Source organism: Equus quagga, chromosome 17 (assembly GCF_021613505.1).
Source record: "Equus quagga isolate Etosha38 chromosome 17, UCLA_HA_Equagga_1.0, whole genome shotgun sequence".
Taxonomy (NCBI): Eukaryota; Metazoa; Chordata; class Mammalia; order Perissodactyla; family Equidae; genus Equus; species Equus quagga.
Window position 1 is genome coordinate 25709869 of NC_060283.1, and position 21691 is coordinate 25731559.

At 49.9% G+C, this 21691-nt stretch overlaps 1 protein-coding gene and 1 long non-coding RNA gene across 3 annotated transcripts in view; one reads left to right on the top strand and one right to left on the bottom strand.

Annotated features, from left to right (window-relative positions):
- SYT13 (synaptotagmin 13) overlaps positions 1–21691 on the bottom strand; it is a 43022-nt gene that overhangs the window by 20345 nt on the left and 986 nt on the right. The gene's annotated exons all lie outside the window — the stretch shown is intronic.
- LOC124228459 (uncharacterized) lies at positions 27–8362 on the top strand. Of its 2 annotated transcripts, none has more exons than XR_006885719.1 (3): positions 27–475; positions 5260–5427; positions 6386–8362. It is a non-coding gene; the product is annotated as an uncharacterized LOC124228459 (long non-coding RNA). The 2 variants fall into 2 exon arrangements; XR_006885720.1 differs by having other exon boundaries at positions 6398–8362.

A 21691-nucleotide genomic window follows, 5' to 3' on the forward strand; every position in this document is an offset into this window, starting at 1 on the left:
CACAGAGGGTTTGAGAAGCTCTGGTCTAGACCAAGCTTCCTCTCACACCAGAGCTGCTGTGGCAGATGCTTCTACAATGGCTCCCGGGGCCCCTCATCCCCTGTCTGCTCACCTGTGTGACCCCTGCCCCTTGAGCGTGGGCTGGCCCTTGTGACTTGCATCTGATGAACAGAAACGGCAAACGGGATGGGAGGTCACTTCTGAGATTAGGTGACAGAAGAATCAGATTCCATGTCGCCCGCCCCTCTGTTGAAACAGGCTGCAATGCGGAGAGCTGCTCCAGGGAGAGGCCCACTCGGGGAGGACCTGAGGGCGCCCGGGGGGAACTGAATCCTGCAACAGCCGCGGGAGTGAACTCGGATCCTTCCCCGATCGAGCCTTCAGATGAGGACAACCCGGCAGCCTGTGAGAGACCCTGAGCCAGAGGACCAGCGGCGCCATGACCACAACCCTGACCCTCAGAAACTGTGACACGGTAAGTGCTACTTTAAGCCACTAGTTTTGGGATAATTTGCTATGCGGCAATAGATAACTAATACATCTGTTCATGAGACTTATCCAAGATGGTGTAAAAAATATAGATCCCATGGTGTATCTATTAGGATGGCTAAAATGAAAAAGAAGGGCAATGCCAAGTGTTGGCAAGGGTGTGAAACAACAGGAAGGCTCACATTTGCTGGTTGAAGGGAAAATGGTAACCCATGTCAGACAACCGGTAGCTTCTTAAATGTTCAACTTACATCCACCCTATGACCTGGCAATTCCACTCTGAGGTATTTATCCAAGGAAAATGAAAATATATGGTCACAAAAAGACATACGTGAATATTGATAGTAACTTTACTCATACAAACCAAACAAGGAAAGCAGCCCCGGTGTGCACCAACAGGAGAATGGATAAATTGTGGCATATTCTTACAATGAATCCCCCTCGAAAATAAGAAGGAACAAATTATGGGACACTCAACAGCAGGGAAAAATCACAAAAACATACCGAGTGAAAGAAGGCATGAGACATAACAAGATGTACTGCGTGATTTCATTTATATCCGTGGTTCTCAGCTCAGGGGACATCTGCAATGTCTGCAGACGATTCTGGCTGTCACAGCTGGTGGGTAGAAGCTGTTACGAGGGGAGGCCAGGAATTCGGCCAACCGTCCCACCACGCACAGGACAGCTCCCCACAGCAAAGAATTATCCGACTCAAAACGTCAGGCGTGCCGAGGTTGAGAAACACGGATTGATGTCAAGTTCTAGAACAGATGAGACTACTTGATGGTGACAGAAATCAGAACAGTGGTTGCTGGGGAGAACTGAGTGGTAAGAGGCACGTTAGAGACATGGGTGACAGCCTCGGGGATAAATATTTGTCAAAATTGATCAAACTATAAACTTAGAATGTGTGCATTTCACTGTATGTGAACTGTACCTCAAAATATTTAGCGAGAGGGGCCCGCCCAGTAGAGTAGTGGTTAAGTTAGTGTTTTCTGCCCAGGGTTCGCAGGTTCGGATCCTGGGTGTGGACCCATGCACCGCTCATCAAGCCATGCTGTGGTGGCGTCTCACACACAAAATAGAGAAGATTGGCACAGATGTTGGTTCAGTGACAATCTTCCTCACCAAAAAAAAAAAGAAGAAAAGAAAAACAATTTAGCAAGATAGAGAGATACATACACACACACACACACACACACACACACACACACACACACACACCCTTTATCCACCCTGCTGAATTAGGCTTTCTGGGGCGGGCGTGAGAATCTGAACGCCCAGCAAGTGTCCAAAGTGAGTCCTACACACAGCCAGCCCCAAGCCCGTCTATGGAGCTGTATTTAGGATCCGCTGGTCTCTGGATCAGTGTTTCTCAAACTTTCCTTCCAAGGGGCGGCTCTGGAGGCGGAGGAGGGTAACCCCTTCTCCAGGGGATGGGCCATCTTCTGGAGCAACGGGGACTCTTTCTTGAAATCTCCAGTTCTATCTTTAAAATTCATGTGACGTTTTGTGTTTGATGTCAAAGTGTTGTTTGTTTTAGTATTAAACTGTTTTAAATTACCACCAGGAAGGAAAAGCTTCCTTGTTTATTTTGTGACTTGGGATATTTCCCAGGACGCTGGCTGGTACCACACTCCCACCACCCCTCCTCAAGCTCACACACACACGAGCACACAGTCTCACAACACACACATGCTCACACACATGCTCACACTCACACACACTCTCTCCTAGCGGAGAAGCAAAACTCTCTCTCTCTGATGTGTGGACAGCAGGCATCAAGTCCACCAGATCTGCTGGAAGTTAACTGAGAGAGTCATTTTGCCTCTGGGGAAAGATCGACTCCTGGAGGCTGAGTCTGTGGGAGGGAGCCGCCCTCTTTCCAAGTTTCCCTTCCAACCATATAGATAAGGCTCCTGGAGAGAATTTGGGGAGCAGCCATAGAAGCTTTTAACCAAGCCGAAGGCTGGATCCCCTTTGCCCATTCCTTCCACAGAGCATCCTTCCACAGACTCACAAGCAGCTGAACCTCCCGGGTCGCAGGCCACTTGTTAACAGCCTGGTGTTAGTCAGGGAAGGCCAGCTGCTCCGTAACAAACAGCCCCCAATCCTCAGCGGCTGAACACCATAAAAGTTGAATTCTCGAAGTCCGAAAGGGTCTTCTTGTTCCTCTCCAAACCTGGAGACCCAGCCTCTTCTACCTTGTGGCCCTGCCCGCCCACGCCCTGCTCTGTTCAGATATGAGCCCACTGAACCCTCACCATGGCCCTGTCAGGAGGCGCTCTTATAATCCATCTCATTTTACAGACAAGGCCGCACGGCCAGCTCCGGAGCCATAGGGGCTCGATTCAAACCCAGGCTGACTCACTTCAGAGAGCCTGCAGCCCCTTCACCCACCTCCTCATGCTTCTACTCACAGTTCACCCCTCACCCGTGTTTCTGTGCCGCTGAGACTGATGCTCCGGCCCCTGCCTCACCCACCGCCCTTTACTCCGTCCCTGGCCGCCTGTAGTCAGAGGAGCGGGCTGTAAGCGCTGGTTGCCACACTCCCGTGTGCATAAATTTCACCAGGGGAAATGGAAAATTCAGATTCCCCAGACCCCACCCCTGCCGTCTGACCCAGGGGTCTTGGGGGGAGGCTGGAGATTCTGCAATTCTATGAAGCTCCCTAGGGTGACCCTGATGTGCAAGGTCCCTGCAGATCATGTGGGAACACCCTGGTTTGGGGGAGCCCCGGAACGCCAGCTGGGGTAGATGTAGAAAGGTCCTCCTGCGGTGAGCGGCTCACCGGCGCAAGCTCCCCATCTCGGTCAAGTCCTTTCGCTCCCACAGACGTTTGTTTGTCTGGCAGACCTCTAGCTCCTCGGGGCTGCTGGTGCCAGGACCTCTACTTCTCAGCTGCTTATGGGCAAATCCACGGATCAGGTCACAGAGGGATGGAGGATTTCAAGCTGCAGAGTTGAAATTCACTTTGAAGAAGCAGCTCGTCTTCCGGTCCAGGCGCCATGTGGTGTTTCCATGGCGACCCAGCCATTGCGCATCTTTTGTTATCCTTTCCGACACCTTCTCTTTGGTTTATTACAAGTCTGTGCCCTCAGTCCCTTCTCAAATCCCCTCCCCTTGGGACTCGCCTCGTGCTGGTGTCTTTCTCCTCTGGGGTTATTTTAAAATCTACAAAGGCTAGTATGTGGTCCACCCAGCCCACTCCCTGCCCCCTAGCTGGTACCAAACGCAACAGACTAGGATGTTTGCTGGGGGGTTAGCCCTCCTGTCAATCAGATCAATGTGCCTCTCCCAACCTGGCAAGAATGAGACGCGACTGGGAGTAACGGCTCTCCCCAGGGCAAACCCCTTCTCTGCTGGTAGTCATTCATTCAATCATTCGCTCAACATTTCTTAAGCCTCCAGATGCTGGTCAGCTGCAGGAACAAACTGCCCTGTTTTCCTCGTGGACTGGGCATTGCCAGCGGCGGAGAGGGCAAGAAACCAGCAGCGGCAAAAGGCAATTTCGGGTAGGAAGAAGTCCCATCAAGACAGGGCAGATGGCAACGGGGATGAGTCGGAGGGTAGGTTGTGTCCACTAAGAATCTCAGGGTCAGGAAAGGCTTCCTGAGCTAAAATTTGAGGGGAAAACCATATCTAGCTTTAATCCTATGTCAGATACGGGTATAAGCGTCGTACTCACAGGGCTCCCGTTAAACCTTATACCTTCCACGAGGGAGGCGGTACTGCCTACAGAGGAGGACAGGGAGGCACAGAGGACTTAGGTCTGAGGTCACGAGGTTAACTGGATGCAGAGCTGGGATTCGAACCCACGCCCGTGACTGTGGACCCTGCAGGCTTTATGGCTCGGCCACGCACTTCCTGCCTGGACAAGACCCAACGCGTCGTGGTGTCTTATCTTTCTAAGGTCTTGGGTAGACCTCAGGAGAAGTGTCCTCGGGGTGGGGGAGGGAGGTCCCACCGCCACCCTGGTACCCAGCCATCCACCCATTCATCCCATCAATCTTTGTTCAACAGTGAGAAGGGGTTACACGAGGGAGGTCGCGGCAGACACTGGTCTCTGCTCTCACACACAGTCTGTAGTGCGGGGAGGAATGGGCGGTGGGGGGACAGGTATAAATAACAACCACTAAGATGGAGACCAGCAAAACGTGAGACAGAGTATGTCGGAGCAAATGAAACTTCGCCTGTGAAGGGGGTGGCGTGGGATGTGTGTGGAGGGAGGAGATTTCCAAGAAGATTCTGAAGCTCTGACTTTTGCTTGGGTGCCCCCCGAAGCCCAGACAGCAGTCTGGCGGGTGGAGAAGTGGAACGGGCATGCTGGGCCAAGGCAGCCGCATAGAAGTCTTCGGTGTAGCCAGAGAATAGCGGGTACAAGCACAGCTTAAAGCCCCACGAGAAGGGGAGGGACAATGAGCGTTGCCGTAATCCCTACATTTCCGGAGGAAACAGAATTTAAGAACAGAATAAGAAAATAAAGACCTCCACAGGACTGGAAGCCACAAAATGGCAAGATCCTAAAGACTTACTTCTCGTAGCTGGTCCCTGCGCTGACTCCATCAGTCACGTCACACAGTCTGAAAGGGCAAGATGGCCGCCGTCTCGTGACCACTTCCTGTGGCCCAGAAGCTCTGGGAACTGCTACAGACTTTACCGTGTTTAATCTTCTTACAACCCCATAGATGAGTGCCTAATATTTTCTCTGTTCTGTACCTTAATAACAATGAATAAAAATAATATAATTCTTTTCTCTCCTTTGCAGAGGAGGACACAGAGACTCAGAGAGTTTGAAACTTGCCCGAGGTCCCACAGCTAATGGATGACAGTCTGGGCTTGGAACCCAAGTCCACCCCACAGCCAGTGCTGCTGACCAGGACACTGCACCACGTGGTTCTCTGGGGCTTTGACTCTGGATACCAACCATAAACAGGTAAAAATGGAAACATCCAAATCATCGTTTTTGATTGGCTGGCAGGTGCTACATCGTTAGACTGAAGACCCCATTACCCTCCCCACCCCATTGTCTGGTTGTTTTAATGAACTGCCTGGATGTTTGGGCATCAACTTTGTTTCTATCTCAGTTCTGAATCTGGACTTAACATCCTTTGTGGCAAAAATGTGTTTCACTGGTGACTTGAGCCACAACAACGTCAAGGCTATGTTGTAATCGTATCAACACTCGTCATAAGCATTGTTTCAAAGCTGGAATATTTTTAAAGGTCACAGAAACCCCTCTGATCGGTCATCTGTGGCTCAAACACAGCCTTTCCAACCCCACCCCCATCCTTATCCTCCCATCTCCAGCCACCACTACGGGGCTGTTGGCAATGGGTTTGACTCAGAGCAGAATCTCTCAGCCAGCCTTTAACTTCCAAGATTTCCACTTGGCCCCTCCCTCTCTATTGGTTTATTAGGGCTTTGAAACTCTCTCCGTTAAACTGAGTCCACGTTCAGGGGGAGATCTCAGCCCTGTGTCATCAGTAACTTCTATAAGATGGAGCACACATGTTTAATATCAGTCTCTGGTCTTAACCAACAGTGTCCATTTGAACACTTTAGACATCTTTTTCCCTCAGTTTCTCATTTGTGGGGGCTGTGTTTTTAATGTAAAAATGTCTTTTTGGTATTAAAGGCTGAAAAATCTGATTATATGCCAGCTTCCTTGACCTCAGAAGAGCTATAACATTTTTTGATTCTATGATGTTTCAGTAACTGATGAAACCACTGATGAAGGCAACAATTTTCAACCTTGTTATTATGCCAATATATTACAAATGATACTAACGGGCTGAAATTTGATACTTTTTTTTACCCATTTAAAAAAATTGACGAGAGTACATTCAAGGTTATTCTTACAATACCCCTTTCCCACATTTGCATTCCAACAGTGGGAGAGAAAGGAGGTGAATCTTGCAGAATCCTTCCAGCGTGTGAAAACCATCATCAAAGGGCATGCGGCGTGGAGAAAAGCACAGAGAACCACTGATCGAAGACATCCATCCACGGATGCGCAGACACTTGGAAAGCGCATCAATTTCCAAACTGGCGGCTCAAAAAACAGCCAAGTTGTAAAGAGCAGCTTCAAAACAAGACAGTGACTGTTCTACCAGATTCTCCTTATATTTTGGTTTTAAGCCAAAACCCTCCAATTAAGCAACCCTCAGATTTCTACCCAAACAGAAACCGGCGCACACTTGTTGCCTGCTGACTATGTGGATACCCACCCCACACAGCGTGGAAGACGTCCCTGACCTCAGAAGGTTTACCATCCGATGGTGGAGGTGAGCTATTCCATTAAAGGGAAGTAGGAATCGCTCATGCCGCAACTCTCGTACCCTGTGCCCGTGGCAGACATGACTAATCAATGAAAGCACAAGAATTGATACGCAAGATGAAAGCTATTGGTTCTTCCTGATGCATTCTTATAAAAAGAGAAGTAAATAGAGAAGGTAATCTTAAAAGGCCAGGGGTCTGGACTTCTGCTACAGAAAACTTTAGGAGGAGCTCCTCATCGTCAGTGAGATCAGAGAAGGCTTCCTGGAGGAGGGGCTTCAGCCCAACCTTCAAGGATAACTACGGATAGGAGAGGCGGAGGCATCTGGAACGGCGAGAATGGCTACAGCGTGCAGAGGGGAGCACACTCGGGCCATGGGGAGTCTGGCAAACTACCTGAAGTGACAGGTTGCAGTTGGAGAAATGGATCTGCAAAGGAATGGTGAGGCCAGGCCTTGACAGGCCTCGACCGCCCTGCAAAAGATTTTGAATTCTATTTTATGAGCAGTACAGAGACTTGATAGTTTGTGAATAGGAGAATGACAGTATTTTCAGTAAATCAAACCAGCAGGGGCGTGCAGGGGGACTGAAGTGGAGGAAACTCGAGGCTGGAAGACCACCGGAGACATGGCGGGAGTAACCCAGGGGAGTGGAAGCGAGGGACCAGGCCAGGGCGTCCCCCGAAAGATGGGAAAATGAAAGCAGCCACGCCCGAGGCTTGTCCGAGGAAGATTCCACAGCGCCCAGGGCAGAGCGACGCGCAGGAGACGGAAGAATCCAGAGAAACGCATCAAGGAAAAATACTTCCACTATCGCCTCTCACGTCTCCTTTCCAAAAAAGCATAATCCCTGAGAGCCGTGGGATGTCCACACCACAGCAACGTTTGGGCCACAGGTGGATTCTTCTGTGTGATCTTCACGATAGTCAGCAAGGGGATTTCAAGGGACGGCCACTAAGGGCTCCCCTCGAGCTCTCCTCCCAGCTGTCATTTTGGCAGACTCAAAGCGGGGGGTGTCACCCAGGGAAGGAGCTGGTCCTTCTTTTAAACAGGATGCAAACTTATTGGATTTCCTTTCTGCATCGCATGGGCCAACATTCCAACGGCCTACCAAACGCTGTCACAAAAATACAACTGGACCACAGACGGTCAGTAATGTCACAGTATTTGGCTCCAAGTTACCATAAATGTCAAGTATTTTCCCTCAGCTCATTTCAAGCTTTCTGAAATGAGAATAACGATTGAACCTTCCCACAGCAGGGGTGTCTGCTTGGCAAGTACCTAAAGCTTGGAGATGCGCAGAGCACCACGCCAGAGGCTGGGTCACATGAGAAAATGAAAGCGGCTTCTAAACAAGCAAGCCTTGTGCAAGCAGAAGGCTTTACCGTCATTGGCCCTGACCTGCGCCAATCTGTACACACTCCCTGTGATGCACAGACTCTCCCTTTATTATTCTTCATTATTAGGGTTGGTAATAATAGCTCATGTTGATAGAGTACCCTATCAATAAGGGTTTTGGCAGGAGCAGACGGCACATTCAGACAAAGCCACTGAGGAGAGTTTCATAAACAGATATTTACAAAGGTGCGTGGGGGGGGGGGGGGGGCTAAGGAAACCAACGTGGAATGGTGAGCCGCTCCACAGGCAGGATGGTTCCCTGACAAACGCATGGTCGCCAACCTCGGACGGGCTCTCAGTCCTGCCCAGCAATCCTGCTGTTTCCCTGACTCCCCCCTCAAGCCCACGTTCTGGAATTTCTCCATCTTCTCAGACTTCCTCCACAGACAAAAAGGAAGCCAAGAGGACGGAGGCCCTTAGCTTCCTGCTGACAGACGTATAAACCTGCTCTCATTTATCCGTGTGGATGGGGTGGCCCGTCCCCGTCCTGTTGTCCTGTTACACGGCAGGGGGGCCGCGCATCCTCGCTCCCGCCCTCCAGGACCAGTTTTTCCATCCGAGCCACGCAGCCCACCCCACGGCATTTGTAGCAGCCTTCCACCAGCTAGTTTCTGATCTTTTTTAAAAATTTAATTATTTTATTGAGGTCATATTGGATTATAACATTGTGTAATTTCAGGTGTACATTATTATATTTCAGTTTCTGTGTAGACTGCATCGTGCTCACCCCCAACAGTCTAATTTTTATCCATCACCAGATGTACATATCCCTTTACCCCTTTTGCTCACCCCCCACCCCCTTCCCCTCTGATAACCACTAATCTGTTCTCTGTATCTATGTGTTTATCTTCCACACGTGAGTGAAATCATACAGTGTTTGTCTTTCTCTGTCTGGCTTGTTTTGCTTAACGTAATATCCTCAAGGTCCATCTATGTTGCTGCAAATGGCACGATTTTGTCTTTTTTATGGCTGAGTAGTATTCCATTGTGTGCTTTTATATATATATATATACCACATCTTCTTTTTCCAAAATTCATCCGTTGATGGGCACTTGGGCTGCTTCCACGTCTTGGCTATGAACATTCTTTCCTCTCTTGAATGTTCATCTTTTTCTTTCAACCAGCTCTTTGCCATCAGCTTTTAAATGTGCTCAACATTCTTCGACTGCTTGTTCCCAGCTCAGCCACTGCCCTAACCCTCTTGACCCGTCTGCAGCCACACATCTCGACAGAATTGCCTATACTTGGTGCTGCCTTCATTTCCTCATTTGCCACCCCCTCCACAACCCATCCCAAAGGCCCCGTCAGCCCAGTGAAGTCACTACTGGTCTCCAAGGTCACCGATGACCTTCACCGTCTAATTCCTGTGGATTCCTTCAGTCTGATCTAGCATTGGGCTTCCCAGTTGATGATCCTCTTCCTCTTAAAAGGCTTTTTCTCTCATTATTGTTATTATTGTTTTCACCTTCCATCCTCCAGGTTTTCCTCCTTCCTCTCGGGCCACTCCTCTTTGTCTCGTTAAACGCTGGTGTCCATCAGGACTTGCTCCCAGGTCCTCCCCCGTCTCCTCTGCTCTCGTCCTGGGCCGTCTCAGCCATGCTCATGGCCATGGTCACGCTTTCCTACGGATGCCTCTCCAGTGTACATCTCCAGCTCCCCCATATGCACCACAGCCATCCGTGAGCTCCAGACCTCTGACCAACCAGCACAGTTGACATCTTCATGGGGATCTTTCAAGGACTCTTCACACTCTCGCTGCACAAAAGTGAACTCATGACTTAAAACCCAAGACCTCCTCATGGCCCCCTGTTTCACTAAATGCTACCACCCTCCAGCTGGGTAAGAAAAGACTCAGGCATCACCCCCAACTCCTGCTTCTTCCTGAAGCCCACACCCAACCCACAGGCAGAGCCAGTCAATTTATTCCCTAAACACTGTTCCAAACCACCACCACTACCCTGGCCCGAGCCATCATAGTCTTTCTTCCTGTCTTCCTTCTGGTTTCCTCACTCCCATTCTTACCCAACCCAAAACGGTCTTTCCACAACACAAATCCACCCCTGTTCCATCTCACTGAAGACCTGGCAGTCGCTTCCACTGCTCTTGGGATAAAACCCAAATTCTTAAGGCGGCCCAGGAGGCCCTGGGCGGCCCCGTGTGCCCTGGCCTGACTCACCCCCTCAGTTCTCATCACTTCCTCCGTGCTCTCTGTGCTCTGCCCACTTTGACCTTCTTTCAGTCCCTCCTAAGTGATATTTCTTCTTTCCCCAGGGCTTTTGCACATGCCCTATGCCTAGGAGACTTTGAACTCTCATCCCCACCTTTACCTAGTAAGTACCACTAACTGTATGCCCCGGGGGTATGCAAGACAGTCTAATTGGGGAATGGGACAAAACCAACAGAATTTCATTGTATAATTTACTTTTATCTTATTGTTTTAAAAGGTCCATTCTTGGGCGTGTTTTATTAGGTACACGATATATTAGTGGAGTGATATCTATAACACAGAAGCACATGTACGCTTTACAAAGAATTTAATGTACATGTATAAGGGATACATGCTCAAAATCCTTTTACTGAGAGGAGTTTCCAAAAGTGCTGAAGATCAGAGCACGAATCAGTTATCATTTTTGCAGGAGGATCCTTCCGTCTCTTGCACAGCTACATGGTGTCCATTTATATTCACTTGTTTGACTGTGATGAGCGTCTCTACCCTGGACTGGGAGGAGTCAGAGGTGGCGTCCGCCTGGTCCCTGTGCTGTCCGGTGCCTTGTGCCCAGTAGGTGGCCAAGAAATATTCATTGAATGAATTAATATCCTTGAAGTGGAACGTTCGTGCTTCCCTTCCCATCCTAACGGGAGCCTTTCATCTTCCACTTCCAGAATGCTTTTAATGGGCCCTCTCTCTTTCCTACACAGTGAACATCGGACACGTCATTGCTTTGGTCCAGGAGAAATAAAGAAATGATTCAGAGACGTCTAGAATCTGCTTTGCATAGTGGCCGGGTGCTGAGTCTGCTGGGTGCTTTCATAAGTGTTAATTCTCACCAACCTTATGATCATCTCTGTTTCATAACAGAAAAGTGGGATTCAGAGTGGTCAAGGTTATTAAGCTGGAAAATGGTGGCGTCTGTATTCAAATTCAGGTTCGCGGTCTACGTCCAGTCTTCGTCCCAAAGTATCTCAGTATCTTGATCATAAAATGAACATTTGCGTTCTAAGAGGCAATTTCTTCTTTTAAGCGGTCTCAAAAAACTAGATTCCTATGAGCTAGAACTAATTCTAGCGGGTCTCCAAACTCAAACGCAAGACTACGATGCAGTGGTTACGTGCAGGTGCCCTCAGCTCATGTTCATTGCTCTCCAGCCTTTGTCGCATCTGTGTGTTTTCTAATGAGGCTGACAGCAAAGGTGACTGTCATGTTGCTGCTTAAAGAATCCATTCTAATTGCGTAGTAAGATCTGGGCTCATTAGATGACACATTTGCAGGAAATGTGCCCCAAAGCCCTCCAGATCCTGTTGATGTTTTCCTATGCAATTTCGACTCTTGCCATACCATCCCTCCACTTGCTCGATTTCTCTCTGATAGCCTTGACCTTTCTTCTATGTGAAGCAATCGTGCTGGAAAAGAAATGCAATTGAAGACACCTGGTGGCGTGCCCCGTGAGAAGGGAGGCGGGGATCAGAAGCTCCGATGCCCTTAGAGCTGAGCGAAGGGATTCTTCGCTTCCAGCCATTTCTATCAACTTCTACTTGTCCACCAAATTTCTCTTCCCCCACCTCACCTTCATCTTCAAATGCCGTCCTCTCCAAAACCTTATTCTTAATTCTAGTTGAAAAGCAAAGTCTGCACTCTCCGGCCTCAATAACCTACGTCGCCCGCATCATGCCATTCTTAGCAGCAAGTCCCAAACTGTGTGGGTTATAATGCTTTTCTGAGTCAAATGTGGACTCCGGGGGTGTTATCTCATTGGTCTTGCAGCTGAAGATTTTTTAAACTGTCTCCAACGTTAGCCAAGCGATCGGAGACTCGAAGGAGGGGAAATCAATAGAAAGTGGGGCTGCCTTGTCCTCCGGGCTTGTCCTTGTTCCCGGCTGCGTCACTAAAGGCAAGCACAGAGACGCTTCAGGCAGCTCAGCGTCTTCCTCTGCATTCCAGTTCTGGGAATTGTTATTTTGGTGCAAGCAGAGGCGGCAGCCCCATGAACCCCTCCTCCCCATTCATCTACCCATCCATTCACTGACTCAGGCAGTCATTCAACACTTCTCACTTCTCTTGCTATCTGCCAAGCCCTGCTCAGTTTTTCTAGGAAGGGAAGGCATGTCTGTGAGTACTGAAGGGTGGAAAGAGCCAATGAAGTATGTCAAAATACCGAAGGGTCTATGCCGGGTGGACCAAGACTCAGTTTCACAGAATTCCCGTAGGAGGCTCCTCCCCTTTTTTCTTATTCATATTTATATATGCATACGCACGGGCATAAGCATATATTTACATATGCAACCCCTCCTCCTTGTTTGTGACTCTAATTTGTTCATGGAAACCTGCTGGCTAGCGAATTTCAGAGGCCGGTCACCTGTATCCCATTATTTTAAATGGAAAAGAGTAAAATGCATTCCAAGTTCGCCCAAAAACCCCAACCAACTTCCCCAAATGTCACTGTGTATCACTGTAACACGCTTAAACACCATGTAAAAACCCCCCAGGAGTTTTCTATAATATGAATCAATTCAAATACCCTTCACTTAATTAGAACCGAGGGAACTCCTCCCGGGGGAAGGTGCGCACATGTGTGCACAGCAAACTGACATCGTGGGGGATCAAGGCTCCTGCTGGCATCACGCTGGTCCGATAATGTCAATGACAAGGAAATGATATTGAAAGAGAATAAATACCACTTCAATTGGACCCACGTTTGTAGGGCCCCCAGGGACCTGGGTGAAGAAGATTGGGACCCATGAGGGGCTAAGCTTGGGGGGAAAGGGCGGGGAGGGTGACAGTGATGACGTGCAACATGTTTAAAATACGGAGCAGCAGGCACAGATTTGCTGGGAGGACAGGGCACTGGGGCTGCCACACACTCTGCCCGTTGTGAGACCTGTGAGCAAGGAGAGTTTTCACGCGCGTGCCCACGTGCATCCCTTGTAACGGGCATTGAGCACAGAGAGGAGGAGTTTGTTAAAAACTTGCTGGATACTGAGGGATAGTTTAGAAGCGAGAGTTTGGATTTTTTTTTTTAATTAAAAGCTTAGAAAATACCACAATGAGATCCTACTTCACACCCACGAGGACGACTACAACAGAACCAAACAAGAGGAAAATAACAACTGCTGGCAAAGATGTCAAGAAACTGGAACCCTTGCCCGGTGCTGGTGGGGATGTCAAATGGCGCAGCTGCTGTGGAAAGCAGTTGGCACTTCCTCAAAAAGTTAAACATAGAATTACCATACGACACAGCAATTCCACTCTTAGGTAGATACTTGAAAGAACTAAAAACAGGGCCTGAAATACTCGTAGAGAATGTACAGCAGCGCTATCCGCAGTAACCAAAAGTTAGACTCATTCATGTGACCTTCAACTGATGAATGGGTAAACAAAATAAGGCGTAGAAGACAATGGAACATTATTCCGGCTGAAAAAGAAATAAATTACTAATACACGCTACGACATGGATGAACCTTGAAAACCTTATGCTAAGTGAAAGAAATCAGACAAAAAAGGTCACATATTTTATAATTATAACATAGGAAATGTCCACATTAGGGGGCCAGTGGTTGAGCAGTTAAGCTCATGCACTCTGCTTTGGCAGCCCGGGGTTCGCCAGTTTGGATCCTGGGCACAGACCCAGCACCGCTCATCAAGCCATACTGTGGTGGCGTCCCACATGGAGGGACTAAAAGGATTTACAGCTAGGATACACAAATATGTACTGGGGCTTTGGGGAAAAAGGAAAATTGGCAACAGATGTTAGCTCAGGGCCAATCTTCCTCACCAAACAAAAAACATACTTTAAAAAAAAGAAGAAGAAAGAATAATTTAAAAAAAAGTTGGTGGTGATGGTTGCACAACACTGTGAATGCACTAAATGTCACTGATTTGTACACTTTAAAATAGTTAATTTTATGTGAATTTCACCTCAACAACAAAAAGCTTTGAAAATAACTAACCATTATATTATTAGTACCTACAACAGTGCCCCTCACATAGATATTAATAAACGTTGTATACATGAATGAATGAATGAAGGAATGACCCTGTTCACAGTGTGCAATGCCCTGCTGGCCCAGGCCCCTGTTCATCGCCCCAGGCCATCTGGGCTCCCCCTTACTCTCTGCACTTCAGGCACGCTGGCCTTTCTCTGCCCTCCAAAGTATTGGGCTTCCTTCTGCCAGCGGACCTTTGCACAGCCTCATTCCTCTCAGGAGCCCCGCACACACCTCCCCATTGCCCTGATCAACTGACTTCCCCTCCCACTCCGGCTCTCAGTTTGGCCGTCACTCTCTCCAGGAAAGCCTGCCCAGCCCCCCGATGGGGTCAGTCCCACCTTACACTCTCTTAGCACCAGAACTTTCTCTTCAGTTCATTTACCACCATCACACATTTTTATCTATTTGTGCTCTTCTTCTATTCACTCTGGTCTCCCCCATTACACTGCAAGTTTCATAAGGGCTGAGAAGGGGTCCTTGTGTTGTTGAGGAGGTGGCAGTCACCACTGTATCCCCACCCCAACCGCAGACCCTGGCACACAGTATGTCCTCATTGAACACAAGCAAGGATGGAAGGGAGGAGGGAGAGAAGTGGGAGGCAGGAAGATATCTCCTGTTTTCCTCTAGAAATCTACCAGCCCATTATTTCTTACCAAATGGTTGTGGGAGGGCCTTGGGATGCACATGTGCATTGATTCTGACAGTGTATATAGAATCCTTCAGTTCTTAAAACCCATCCCCATGAAGCCTTTCTCCTCCATCCTCAAAGCAGGGTTTCACAGTGTTTGTGAGCGAGAAACAGGCTCGGGGGGTGGTGAATGCAGCGACGCTCAGGTAGAGGTGGGAGAGGAACTGCTCCTGGTTATTGCGAGGCTGTGGGTCCAGCAGCGTGGACGGTACAGGGAGTGTCTGTGTTTATTCTGATTTTTCCCCTGTCTGTCTCTGGGATGCTCAGTCGCTCTTTCTCTTGTCTCCTCTTTGTCTTCTGGGTCGGCTGTTTCCCCGACCTGCTGGTCTCTCCCCTTCCTCCACCCTTTGCGTTAAGCCCCTCAGATTTCCCTTTCCGGTGTTTCCTCCACCATGCTCCGACGCCCTCTCCACTCCCCTTCTTGTATCCCAGCTGCTTGATGGCAACCTGGCCCTGTGTCTGAAAATGTGAAAATGTCCAAGGATGCAGCAATGCTTTCTGTTGGAGTTAACAAAAGGCACTAAGGAACCATCAGTCTCGTGAAGAGAAGAGCCAGGCACCTGTACCCGAGGTGAGACTAGGAAGAGAAGGAGGAGTGCCGGGTCCGGAACCTGCCACTGGAAAGACACTGATGGACACAGGCGTAGGTCCACGCTGCGTTTCAAAGAGCTGAGTGCTTTCCAGCGGGTGTGGGCTCATCTCCCTAAAATAATCTATGCTAATTTCTTAATGAAAAATTCATACTATCTTCCATGTTGCTAAGCAACCAGCCCAAACATATTTACCGTGTAAATCTCTCCAGAGGGCCCTGGGCTGCCCCCAGCGCCTGAAGCGTGGTGGATGTAAGAGGTGGGGAAGCAATTCAAAGCTTTGAGAAACGTTTCCGAAGCTGACCTGCACGTGTGTAGACACATCTATGCCACATCTGGGGAAACAGTGGCTCTGAGAAAATTTTGGCGAGTTTTTTCTGCTAATCTGCAGCCTAGCGGTCAGAAGCGTGGGCTCTTGAGCCAGGCTTGCTAAACTTGATTCTCAGCTCTGCCACTGAGTAAGTTAGTCAAGCGTTCTGTGTTTTACTTTTCCCATCGGTAAAATGGAAATAACAATTAGGCATGTCGCACAGGGCTACTGAGAGGATATAAATAACACGGTTAATGTGCTTGGAACAGCTTGGCACATATAAAGAGACCAATAAACGTTAGCGAGACCATCACTTTTATTTATTACTCTATGGAAATGGATCTACTTTTGTTTGTTTGTTTGTTTATACGAACAGGAGAGTTTACCAGCCAGGAGACCAGCTGAGAAATGAATCCTCTTAAAGGGTGACAATCCTTGGAGGCCAGACCTTACAGCAGCCCAGCATCGAGTCAGTTCCAGGAGCAGGGTTAGCCATTCGTGGGGCCTCCCGTGATCACTGAGGTACAGGGCAGACCTCAGCAGAGCAGCCAGCCGGAACTGGAGAAAGTTCTACTTTGGGCTGAAGGTGGGCGCCCCTGCTAAGGGCTCCCCATGGCCCATGTCCCTCCCCTGTCATGGCAGCACCGTAACACGCTGCATGGCCGTTGTTGGCTTCATTGTCTGCCTCCCCACTTACCAGGAAGAGCCTACGCCTGTCTTTTCAGTGCTCATTAACCTTTGATGAATGAACCTATTAGCTAATGAAATGTAGTATCTGGGCTCTGATCCGCCCTCACTCCTACAAGCAGGAATTCAGACAAGAGATCTGAGAGGATGTTGCTCTAGAGGTCTAAGGGGGGGGAGAACAGATGGGAGTGTCCACAAGGCCACACGGACGGTCTCGAGACCCCCGTCCCAAGGAAGAGGGAGTCACGGGAGTAACAGCAGAGGGCAGACCAGGCCAGGAGATAGTACACAAAGGACCACAAAAAGGACCACGTCTCTTGATGGTGGCCCCAGAGTCTTCCTGGCCATTAAAACACTGGCTTGGTCCTAAATTAATGTGCACAAACGTTATGCCACAATATGCCAGATTTTAATAAAAACTTGACTCAGGTATAACCACATACAGAAAAGTACACAAATCATGATGTAGAGCCAGATGGATTTTCTTTCATAAAGGGAATGCACCTGTGTCACCAACACAGAGGCAGAGCTTCTAAACAAGGGCCCAGAAGCTCGGCCCCACCCCGGTCATCACCTGTCCCCAGTGACACACTTCAAATAAACTCAGCTTGGTTTCAAATCTGGTGGAAACGGAACCTGAAGACCATGTGCTCCGTTGTGTCTTCCCTCTCTTATTCAGTGTGTGTCGCAACATGACGATTCGACTCAAAATACACAGCGAAGGGTTATCACGTGCCCACTGTCAGCCTAGATGTTGTCAGGGACACGAGAAAAATGACGAAGCTCTCCTCGATCTTGGGGGTGGGGAAGACTCCTCTACACGTATATTACTGCGTAAAATTCTTTATATTATTTCATAAAAACCTGCAATCAACCTATTAGTGTTTGCTTCAGTCTGAATGTTTGTGTTCCCTCCAAATTTATTTATTGAAACCTAACCCCAGGGTGATGCTGACGCTGTCAGGAGGTGGGCCCCTGGGAGGTCGTCAGCTCCTGAGGGTGGGGCCTTCATAAATGAGATTAGTGCCCTTACCAAAGGGCCCGGGGAGCTCTCTGGCTTTTTCCCCCATGTGAGGTTGCAGCGGAAAGTCCGGGAAGCAGGCTCTCACCAGACACTGAACCTGCCGGAGCCTGGACCCTGGACTTCCCAGCCTCCAGGACCACGAGAAATCAATTCTGTCACTTCCAGGCCACCTCGTCTGTGGTATCTTGTCACAGCATCCTGAATGGACCGTGCCAGCATTCCAGGAAAGCCACCTGGGGCTTCTCAACTCTGCTGGAAGGAGGTAGGGTTTTAGAGCCCGGTGGTAAGTGGCACCGGGAGGCTGGGGACATGAATAGGTGTGAGGACCACAGCTGAGGAGCCAGGCAACTTGGCTAAAGCTTTTGACCACCCTGGGGGCCTCTGAGACACATTTGAGAAGATTCATTTAAGGGCACAGCAAGGTAAGCACCATGCGGAGAGAAAAGTCAAACACCGAAACTTAAGCTTTCTGAAGACAGGACCCCAACGCCTGCTAAGTGGCAGCTGTCAGGGGTCTAGAGCAGTGGGAAAGGGTGGTTCTCCCTCTCATCTATAGTTACTTAGGTTAACCAAAAAGAGGGCTTCCTCTGAAAGGATCCTGAAATGGGGTGAGCGCAGATAAGCGTGGAAAGGAAATTCAGGGGGAGGGAACCAACGGGACCAGCTGCCTCGCACTAATAGATTCAGAAGCAGCCGTGAAGGGAGATGATCACACACACACACACACACACACACCCCGCTCTGCCTCTCTGCTCTGTCTCCTTGCTCCAGCTGCCAGGTCACTGCATAATAACCCAGCTTTGAAAGCCGGGCTGACAACAGCGAGGGACGGCCCTGTGTCCCTGCCGGACCATGAGCGGGTGGCATGGTGACACTGGATCCCTTCATCCTGGGATGAGGGTGAGAGATTGTAAGAAGGCAGGAAAAAGGGTCCACAGTGTGTGTTTCGGGAAAGCAAAGAAGAAGGTTGACTTGAAGCATGCCAGGCGATGACTGACGGGCTTCCACCCTCTGCCACCTCCCGCTCAGCAGAGATTCTGGACCTTTCTGTTCCACGGATTCCTTTCGCTGTCTGAGGCTTCCTTCGAATGTTTGAAAACGTGGGAGATGAAAGACACAGGCTTACAGAGGGGCAGCTGATAAAATCAGTTTGTGAAACGGCTATCTGTGTGTGTCTTCATTCATTCATTAAATAAGAGGATCGTGCAGGAGCTTGAATAAGGACCCTGATTTAGAATTAGAGATGAGCATAAACGACATTGTGAAGTCGCTGCCACAGCTGTAGTGTGCTCTGAAATGACCCATGACAAAGTCCCAGATATTAACACTCCTGTGGTGTGTTGTTTATGTTCCCACTTACAGGAAAGGCAAAGTGTCAGTTAGAAGTCAGTGAAAATAAAGATCTAATTTTTTTCCTCTCCAAGACCATGAACCCCTTAAATTTTATCTACAGACCCTTTGTTGGGGGGGGGGGCGGGGTGGTCTGTAGACATTAGGTTAAGAATGCCAGGGAAAATTTTGAAGTTCTTTTCAAAACCACTACAAACTTCAACCTCATGCAACCATTTGGGTCCAGAAATCAGATTCCCAGGTGTGGCCTGCAAATCTGAGCAATTTTTCCAGCAACCACAACCAGTGACTCACGGAGACCCGGGCGGCCGCTGTGTCCTACGGACATCCCGGTAGTTCTTAGTGGCTCAGGGAATCTGGAAGCCTGTTCCCCACCCCGTGCCCTCTCTTCAAGGAACATCTTCAAAGGGCCTTCCCGACTCTTCATCTCCTCGTCATCAGGCGCCACGTCCCTCACCGTGCTGTCACCCGCCACCTCCCGACCCCACCTCCTTTACGTTTTGAAATGTCAGTTGCGTTGTCTTTTCTCTGTTTCCTTTCTCTGGGTCAGAGGCTGGATCAGTCTGAGCACACGGCCACAGAGCCAACGCTGTGAGACCCCAGCTTCCCCTGGTTCCTGCCTGCTGACTCCGCCCCAGGAGCCCATATCCTTGTCACCGAGGGAACCAAGTAAGGGAATCTGGATGGGTGGGTCTCACGTCTCAACACTGCTTATGGCGCCCCTACCGAGCTGGCCCTGGGTTGCAAGGGCAGGATGCATGCAGCCACGGCTGAAGACAACCATCCCACGTGGCCGAATGCCTTTGTGTCGACAATTTCTTATGGGCACCGACTAGGTTCCAGGCTCCGAGTGGGCACTGGGGATAAATCTTAGACAAGTAAGCAGATAAGACGGGTCACATCCAGTTGGCACAAGTGTATAACAGAATGTGGAAGAAACGATATAGGAGAAGGTAACGGGGAGGAGGTCTTTATTACACACAGCGGCAGACAAAATGCTTTCCAAGAAAGAGAAATTTAAATGGAAAGAGACCTGAAGGATGAGACATAGCCATCTATGCGGAAAGCCAGAGGAAAACGGGAAGGCTGGCATCCTTAAGAAGGATGTTAAGTCCAGGAAGACCAAGACTGCCAAGGAAGGGGAGAGCTGGCATGAGAGTGGCTGGAGAGGTGGACACCTGCCAGATGAGGAGGTGAGGGAGCGGAGTGGAGTAGCTAACAGCACGGACTCTAGAATCAGGCCAGCTTGGCTAGAATCCAGCTCTACGACTTGCCTAGCTGTGCGGCCTTGGACAAGTCACTCACCCTCTCTGAGTCGCAGCTTTTTCATCTTTCAGTTGGGATCATCACTTAAGTCCTTCATCCAGTTGCTAAATGCATTGAGTGTAAAGTGCTTAGAACGGAGCCTGGAACAGGCTACATGCCATGTAGCAGTTTGCTATGACTCGTGCCAAATGAGAAGTTGTGGATGATTTTAAGCCAGGGAGAAGCACCGACAAGTTTGCCTTGAGCAGATTCTTGGCCATTGTGTGGGCAAGTGGTCGTCAATAAGAAGAGAGTTGGAAGGGATCCTGGAGGTCATTTACACAGACTCCTTCCCCAGGGGTTCTCTCTGGGAAGGGCAGGGGACAGCCCCTCAAGAGCCACCACTGCCAAAGGCAGAAGGATGGTGGGCCCTTAAGAGGCGCAGGTTGAGAGGCGGCAGGCCACAACCTCTGGAGAAGGGCTCACCTAAGCCACGCCCATTTCAGACGGTTCTGGGTGTCCCACCTCCCGCTGCCAAGCTGGTGCCTACTCCCGCCAGGGTCAATGTCACTTTTCTTGGATTGCAAGTGCCTCAAGGACAGCAGCCATTTCCTCCCACTGTCACTCTACAGTGACCGACCCCAGCCGCCTGCTACTGGGTCTCAGAGCTTTTGAGTAAGTGGTTGGAAGAAGGAAGATGGAATCACAGGATTTTAGCTCCTCACTCCCCGGAACCCTGAGCTCCGTAAGGAACAGAGAGGGCCTCCCCCGGGGCCAGCCTTCCTCAAACCACTCCAGCAAGACTCGAGTCCTCCGCATGCTCCAGAGGACACTGTGCACGTCCCACCTGGGCTCATCCTGGAGTTCACAGCCCCTGGAGGGAAGTCCTTCTCACTCTCGTCCCCAGACCCTTCTGCTGCGCTGCACAATGGGGACACCACCCATTTCCTGCTCTGAGCCGCTCTGGGGATAAGCAAGTAAGGGAATAAAAGCCTTCCAGCCGCCAGGCACATCTTTAGAGACATGGGGGGGAGGCCACGGCAAGCCCCTCTGGCTGCTGGGACCCGGGAGAGTCCTTCAGACCCCTCTGGATGCACCTGCTCTCCGCCCCCCCACCTACGGGCACAGCATCCGCCTGCCCTCTGGGTTTCGGTGGGCTCCCCCTTCTCAGCTGTGTCAGTGCTTTCTCCACACCAGCCACAGTCCCCCTGTCCCTTGGCTCTCACAGTCCCCTTCCTCCTCGTCCCAATTCTGCAAGCTTCTCCTCCCGCAGGATTCCTCTCACAGTCCCCTCCCCCACATCCGCACAGCACCCCCACATCCCCCCTCCCCCCACCCTCCTGTGCACACTGCCCTCAGCCTCCCTCTTACTCCTCCCAGCCCCCCCCCCCCCCCCCCCCCCCCCCCCCCCCCCCCCCCCCCCCCC